Source organism: Pinus tabuliformis, chromosome 9 (genome assembly GCF_031772625.1).
Source record: "Pinus tabuliformis cultivar Carrire ecotype Pingquan chromosome 9, CPIR1, whole genome shotgun sequence".
Lineage (NCBI taxonomy): Eukaryota > Viridiplantae > Streptophyta > Pinopsida > Pinales > Pinaceae > Pinus > Pinus tabuliformis.
Window position 1 is genome coordinate 559,254,982 of NC_142307.1, and position 8,809 is coordinate 559,263,790.

The 8,809-nt window shown below is 37.5% G+C and overlaps 2 pseudogenes; both read left to right on the plus strand.

Annotated features, from left to right (window-relative positions):
- Nucleotides 1–2,742: 2,742 nt before the first annotated feature.
- Nucleotides 2,743–3,640, plus strand: LOC149149732 (uncharacterized; annotated as a pseudogene).
- Nucleotides 3,641–3,644: 4 nt separating this feature from the next.
- Nucleotides 3,645–5,061, plus strand: LOC149149733 (EIN3-binding F-box protein 1-like; annotated as a pseudogene).
- Nucleotides 5,062–8,809: the final 3,748 nt, after the last annotated feature.

The window sequence follows — 8,809 nt, forward strand, 5'->3', positions numbered from 1 at the left end:
GTGTTGGCTTCATTTACCCTATACCTCTTACCGATTGGGTATCAAATATTGTTCCTGTGATGAAAAAACAAGGAACAATCTGAGTGTGTGTTGATTACCAGGATGTAAATAAAGCATGTCCAAGAGATAATTATCCTACACCCTTCATCGACCGGATTATTAACGAATGTGCCGGATGTGAAATATTTTCATTTATGGATGGATTTTCTGGCACAATCAAATAAATATCCTCTAAGAGGATCAGTCAAAAACTGCATTTATTTGTCCTTGGGGCACATTCGCGTATAGAAAGTTACCATTTGGTTTGAAGAATGCAGGGGCTACATTTCAGAGGGCAATGAATTATGCCTTCCATGACATTAAGAACATTGTACAACCATATCTTGATGACTTGCCCGCTCATTCAAGAAAGTGGACTGATCACCTGCAGCATCTTAGAGCAATATTCTTACGGTGCTGACACTACAAAATAAGACTCAATCCGCACAAGTGTGTGTTTTGTGTTGGCTCTGGTCAACTGCTTGGATTTGTGGTCTCAAAAGATGGAATTCGACTCGATCCAACAAAGGTTCAAGTAATACTTGACTTTCCTCCACCTTCAAATTTATTATAGTTACAAAAACTTCAAGGGAAGGAAAACCTTCTGAGGAGGTTTATTCCAAACTATGCTAAGTTGGCTAAAGGTTTTACTCGTCTGTTGAAGAAAGAGGTACCCTTCCATTGGGATCAGGTTGCACAAGCTTCCTTTAGTGCTCTTAAAGATTCCCTGATTAGAGCATCATTAATGTATGTGCCAAACTATCAACAAGTGTAATGCCCCACTTAAATATTATCCTGCAAATTTTATTAATGTTTACATTATCTAAAAATATTAAGAAATATTGGTCTAATATAAAATTCATGATTTCTATTATTCAAATTCCCAAGTTACCTTCTCAAATTGAATCTTAGGTAGGATATGGTCTCCTTCCATTATTTCAAATAATATATATATTCATCTCACATTCCCCAATGTATCCTCACATTTATTAGGGAGAAGACATGGTCCTCTCCATTTAATTACATCTCACATTCCCCAATGTACCCTCACATTTACTTGGGAGAAGACATGGTCCCCTCCAACCAATTATCAATATATATATTCATCTCACATTCCCCAATGTACCCTCACATTTACTTGGGAGAAGACATAGTCCTCTCCATATATATATATATATATTCATCTCACATTCCCAAATGTACTTTCAGATTTACTTGGGAGAAGACATGGTCCTCTCCCATTAATTTCCCAATTTTATATTCATGTCACATTTCCAAATGTACTCCCAGCTTTACTTGGGAGAAGAGAAGTCAACTGTAAGGATGGATGAGAAGTTAATGAAATTAATGAGAGGTGGTTGAGATGGAGAAGAGAGGGAGGGTATAAAAAGGGAAGGGGGAAGGGAGAAAATGGGGGGGATGTGGGGTCTTGCTTATGATTTTGGGGTTGGCTATGATTTTAGGATTAGCTGTGATTTTTGGAGACCTTAGGAACCTGTGGAGGTTTCTTGGGTTGTTGGGAGGAGAGAAATATTGTTCATCTTGGACACACACACTACATCTGGTTGGACTTGGGCTCGGAGGGCTAGGAAACCTGTGGAGGTTTCCTGGGCTAGGAATTATTTCCTAGTTGGCTGGGAGGTAAATCCAGTTGGGTCAGTCAAGAGGAGCGTTCAACAGGAGCAGCAGCTCACCGAGGTCTCCACCAACCACCGGTACAGGTATTCCTCTATAGATTTTTCATGTAAATTTATTAAAATGGATTGTTCACTATAAGTTATAAGGATTAGGATGTAAAGGGTAAAATTTTCATTGTTTAAAAGCCTTGTAAGGAAGTAAATTATTGCCTCTGGTTGCATGTAAATTCTAGAAAAATAGATTTGTTAGAAGACCCTAGGATAGGGCTCTTACACATGGTATCCGAGATTTGGTTCAAAATCTGGACCCAAGCCCACTAAAACCACAATTTATACTTCCCACTAATGACAACCTTGCATATAGATTTGAGCCCCATGCTTACACACAATCCATTAAACTATGTGAAGTCTATGTTGAGCTTGACCAACTACTTTAGTATAACATTTTAAATGAGTCATACATTAATACTACCAATCTCTCACCATGTAAGTATGTTCATAACAATTTTTGATAACTTGATACAACATTTTAGCTTAAGCAATTCTGTAACTAATATTGGCATTTCTGGAAGTTACAGACCCAATGCTTGCTACAGGTTTGTCTTGAAGACCGAAAGAGGATGGTTGGATTCAGAGGCCCAAAAGGTGTCTCCAGGAAATGGTGCTCTTATAAAGCCAGGAAATGAGGACTTCGCTATTGTCTCTTCGGTGTCAGAAACCATGGGTAGCATGGGTATTCCCTATCCTCTTATTCTATTTTTCCTGCTAGTTGTATCGAGGCCAATATTCCCTCATATACAGATTGAGCCGAGCAAGTTCTGAGTAGAATAAATGGGCTTTCCAGCTCTTTAGATGGCGCAGGATCAAATCCTAGGGACTAGAAATGGCTGAGAGTTGTTAGATTTCGCTGGAATATCCATCCAAAAGCTTCATACTAATCGGCTATTGCATATAAAAGATAAATCATATATGGTAGCTGTCACCATAATTAATCGATATATAAAACACTAGTAAGTTATATATATAGATATAGATTAACAACATTGAGGATTGATTGGGGATAAAAATGTTGTCAAGAATGAATGTGAATGGTGGCATGTGGGGTCTAGAAGATGCCACAAACCTCCACTGCAACAATGATGAGAATTTGAATTTGCCAACATTCAAGGCAATGCTGGACGCGGAAGAATGGTTTACTTCTCACATCAATACTAACAATAACAATATAACTACTGCCAGTATGAATAAATGCTAACAGCCATACTAAGGGCCCCTGTTTCAATATAGATATGAAGGATTTTTTATGTTCTTCATCTCTAGTCAATCCGAATCCCAAGCCTCCCAATATGATGTTACAACATGCCATGAATTACTGTTCATCGTCGCCCACATTGATTTTCAGCCTCGACCCTTCACAGGTCCAGTCTTTTCTAGCTGGGGGGAGCCACCATCATCAGCATCATCTTCATCATCACCATGCTCCCCAGCTCCCGGACGTTGTGAGTTCGAGTCCCTTCCAGGAGTTAGCCTGCGAGGGGTTGGTGAGTAGCAACAATGCCAGTAGCAATAGTAGCAGCAAGAGCTACTTGTATGGGAGGCTGTCGGGAGGAATTTTCAGGCAGCTAAGTCCCAGCTTCGTGGGTTTGAGTCCCCACACGAACGCTGCTACCCCGACGCCTAATCTCAGCAGCCCACACAGCCAGATGGGTGGTAGTGGTACCTCCAATCTGAGCCCTAGAATGATGCCCGCGAGCAACCTGAATCTCTCGGACACCGGATTGTTTGCTAGCAATAATCACAACACCAACAACAACAATAATAATCTGAGCAATATTCTGGGTTTGAGTAGCCTTGTTAGCCCTCGACTCCCTATGCCATTAAATTTTAGCAGCCCGAAGATGCTTAGACCCCTTGAGATTTGTGCCCCAGTGGGTGCTCAGCCTACTTTGTGCTCAGCCTACTGATATTAGGCTTGCTACAATTGCTGTCTGTGCAGGCGGCCATGGAGGCTTGGGCAAACTTCTAGTTCATGGTTCCATCCTGTGTCGAGGGATTACCAATATAGGCCTCTGTGCTATTGGCCTTGGCTACCTAGCTCTGAGAGTTTTGAGTCTTTGGAACTGCCCATCAGTTGGTGATGCAGGGCTAGCTGCAATAGCGAAGGGCTGTAAGTTATTGGAGAAACTTGATTTGTGCAAGTGCCCATGGATAGGAGACAAAGGTTTGGAATCTGTTGCTGTGAACTGTCCAAACTTATTGACCCTTAATCTAGAATCATGCCCCCAGGTGGGAAATAAGTCCCTAAAAGAAATTGGACAGAACTGTGTCCGACTTCAATCATTGAGTATCAATGACTGCTTCCTTGTCAGTGATGAAAAGGTTATTACAATTTTGTCCAATACCAAAATGTGATAAAGTTAAAGTGTAGGCTTTAAGATTGACTAATATTACTCTTGCTACAGTTGGGCATTATGGTAAATTTTTAACTGATCTGTCGCTTGAGAACCTATTTAATGTCATAGAGAAGGGCTTCTTGAGTATGGGGAATACAATGGGTTTGTAGAAGCTGAAGCATCTTTCAGTTACCGCTTGTCGAGGATTGACAGATGTGAGTATTGAGGTAGTTGGACAAAGTTGAAAGTGTGAGTCATTGACTGATGATGGCTTGAGAGCATTTACACATGTTGCCATATCACTTGAAAATTTTCAAATAGAGGAGTGCAAGTTGATATCTTGCTGTGGTCTCATAGATGTGCTTTCTAATTGCAGTGGAAAGTTAAAAGTGTTGTCATTGATTAAATGTGAGGGAATTAAGGAATCTTCATTGGTCACAACATCAATACCAGTCTGTGAATCATTGAAATCTCTCAATATTCGGTACTATCCAGGTTTTGGAAATGGATGCCTGGCCATGTTAGGGAGAGCTTTCCCTCAACTGTAGCAACTTGATCTTAGTGGGCTGTTAGGAATATCTGATGATGGTCTTCTTGCTCTCTTGGAGAATAGTAAAACAAGTTTGGTGAAAGTCAACTTGAGTGGGTGTGTACAAGTTACAGATTGGGCTATATTTGGTATAGCCAACCTATGTGGAGAAAACCTTCAGACATTAATTCTAGATGGTTGTAGAAAGGTGACAGATCAAAGTCTGAAGATTATTGCTGACCTTTGTCCAGCTTTACAGGACTTAGATTTTGCAAGACAACAAGCTATACAGATTCTTTCTTTATCAGGTTGTACGCAAATAATGGATAAATGCTTGCCTTTTATAGAAAATATGGGTGAAACATTGCTTGGTTTGAACTTGCAACACTCCAGTGGATTGAGTCAGAGGGCACTTGATTCAGTCGGGGCACATTTATGGCAGTGTGGTCTACTTGTCTCTTAGAAAACACTTGGGAATATGAGATACAACAAATGCTACAGTTTGACTAAGGAATTTTTCTTCAAATATTGCAGGATTTATAAGTATTGACATGAAATCTTAAAGTTATTTTGATTCAGATAGGACATTGGAACCAATGCATCGACGATGATTTCCTGGTTCTCATGGAAGTTTACAAGAACAAGTCAACAATTTCCAGATGGTTTGCTTCGTCTGAGATTTTGGGCCCATAGCAGTGTAACATGGGCTTTAGTATTTAAATTACTCATTCCTCAAGGATTGGAACTAGGTTTTTTTTGTGGGTGTCCTCTTTGATGACCCTGTTTATAGTCCCCGATGGTCACACCCCCAGTTAAAGTACTCAAGAGAACTGTCAAACTCTGGTGCATGGTGGCTAGGTTCTTCTTGCATGTTTTTTTTCACTTTCTGGTTTTTTTAGAGGTCCTGGTTTGCTTTGCTGGACGTTTATCCAGTGTTTTACCCAGACTTCATTAGCCATGCTATGTGTTTAGGCTTAGTTGCTTACTTTTTAATCACAATTCACAGCTTCTGTAGTGATTAGGTTTTGGCTATGGTGGTGACACTTGCCTCTATACCATTTCAACTCTGGAAGTTGTTTTTCCTAGCCTTCTGAGATACAGACTGGGAATTCAATTCAATGGAATGTGTCCAGGTTATAATTTATCCTTTGTTGGGGTTTCTATTCTATGGATATTATTTCCCCTTTCTATGAGTTTCTTCTTAAAATATCTCTTAAAAATTTCAGAGTTCTGCTTATTGCCTTGGCAATGCTTATGAAGATTGATTGTTGTCCTCATGGAATGGAAATATTTACAACTAATTCTTGTCTACTTACAACAAAAGGATCAACATCATTTGAATGACCTGATGATATTTGTTAATCTCTAATTTCTAGTGTTGGATGCATCAATTTTGAAGCAAAGGGTTTTTCCATGGGACATGATCTAGTTCATGATTATGTTGTAGATCTTGAAAAAAATAGTGTAACTTTATAAGAATTATTGAATTAAAATGTAAGTATATTAGAAATTTGATACATTTGTAATCATGTCAAGATTCTATAGTTTATGTTCATCAGATCTTCAGATCACTAATAAAAAGGATTAACTACATTCTTATTAATACTGATGTTGTGGTATCGGTTATATATATATATAAACAAGGGATTATGATCCTGGAAATATATATATACATAAGGGATTATGATCTTGGAAATATTTTCAGTTTAGTAAAATATTCATTTGCAACAATGCGCTTGCAATTTTTATAAAAGTGAAAAACCTTTCAAGGTTGAACTGAACCATCATTTTTGATCTGGTGGAGATCAAAGCTGTGCTGCTACATATTGCAAGTTATCATACTGCAATATAGCCTAAAGAATGCCCATGGCTACAGAATATGTATATTATGACATAACTTCTCAAATTGCTCTGACCCAGTTGATGTGCTTGGAAAATATCAAATTAAGCATCTTATGGGGATGGCAACTGTCCACTGATGTCAATCTGGAGTTGCTACGAGTAATCATGCAACATCAATAGGAGGTTGTTCTGTGATTGTTCCGAGTCCTGGGCTGAGCATTGCTTCTAATATGTTCCAATTCTAAGAGGTCTATTTAGAATTATATCTCCCCCATCCCCAAAAGCTGTAATTTTGGCGTCTAAACATACAAGAGACATCCTTATTTTACTTTCCCTATGTATTGTTGGTTTTCTTTCATATGAGAAATGCAAACAGATGGTGGTGTTTTTGTAAACAAGTTCTTTGCAAAGAGTTGGGCAGCTGCAAGCATTACTTTCTTAAATAAAACTATCATTATTTCATTTTAACACTTGGTAGAATTTACTGTCTTGTTGGAAGGAATCGAAGGTAAAACGAATTTACCTTCTTGGAAAGGAAGGAATCAAGTTCCTCCTGTTTAGAGATCATATACGGGTGCACTCTAAATACTATCTCTAAGCTGTGTTGTTTTAACTTTTTATTAAGTTTTGGATTAAACTAGTGAAATTTCCCTTCTTCAATGTGAAGTTCAAAACACTTTTTATTATTTGGGTTGCATTGAATGTGGAGGTGGTCAATACTATTGAGAACCTGCTTTCTATTGTTGTCCATTATAATGGGATATATATATATATATATATATATATATATATATATTTGTTACATTCTCCATTGTTCTAACTGGTTAGTCTTCATTAATAGACTAATAATATCCACTTGGGACTAATAGTAGACTCTTGGATATTCAAGACATAAGAATATGCTCTCCTGTGGCTGTTATCTTGCTTGACAAAATGTTTTTGATTAGGGCTATAAAGATATTGCAAGCACTTTGGTTGTGAAGCCATTCCTTTGATTATATATATGCTTATGGTAAATTTCCAATGGAGATGGGAATAAGCGAGCATATTTCAGTATTTGAGGGTCGTTACACTTTGTTGGCATAGAATTCATGCCATCTTCTGGCAGCGTGTCACATATGCAAGATATTGTATTGTCAAGGCCCAATTAGAATATGAGTCATGAATGCTTAAGAGTTGTTGGCTTATTGTATGAGGCAATAAAAGCTCAGGTGTCCAAGCGAGGGGCACCTTCTAAGATTGATGTAGCTTGTTTTTTATATCAACGACCTCATCATTTCTTCTAAATTTAAACGAAATTGCTAGCACACCAATCATCAAGTTTTGTTTACCTTTCTCTTTTCTTTTTAACTGTTCTTTTTTTTTTAAGATAAGCAAAGTAACTTGGAATGTGGCATCTCTCAGAACATGTAGAAGTAATAATTATTTTCTATCAATGAGGCCAATAGCTTGCACACAAACAATAGATTCCAACTTCCCACATTCTTGGAGAGGTTTATTTGATTACTGCATAGTTTTTTTTTTTTTGTATAAATTTTCTCGTTCCTTAATCTATCGATGTTTATATTTGTAATTGTAATTGGCATCTTACCCATCCACATAATTAAATTATTTTGGTATTTAAAAACTAAAATATTTATAATGATTTTGGTACAAATTTTGCAAAAATTAGTAGTTTGAGGCAAGGCCCTGAAACTGGTTATATCGTTCTATTTGAAAAGACTGTAATTATTTGGTCCAAGAAAACTTTGACAAATATTGCACTTCCCCTCCATCTTGATTTATAAGCATTTTGAACTCAACCTAAAACTTTGATAGTCTTAGGACATGTACTTTTGATCTCAGGTTTCTAGGCATTTTGATTAAGCCATCAAACTTGGTAGAGTTAGAGATAATTAGGCCAAGCTTGTGCTTGCTTTTGAATTTGTACTTTTTTTTTTGGTCTTATTTGTTTGAGTGTATCCTTCAATTGGATAGCACATAAAGAGCTATTATGGCACCTTTGTTAATGTACTCTAGGCCACTTAATTCTACCTCTTGTTCAATGGGGTTACACAACTTTGAATTCTATGTCTCACACAATGAATAACAATAAAAACCTCTTAATTATTTCATTGAATAACAATACTAATACATTGTGTTGTTTTGAAATGCATGATTGGTAGGGTTGTCTCAATGATCCCAAATAAGGTGAAAATGAAAGAAACAACTTCAATTACTTAATCCAAAGTAAAGGAAGGCACTGCCATTATATACTCTAGTACTTCCAACAAGATAACCTTCCCCATTTTTATGAATATGCGGATCTCTTCAAGATGTACAAAGAAGAGGTTGAGAGACCAATGTTTGCCAATCCAAGTGAATAAGAC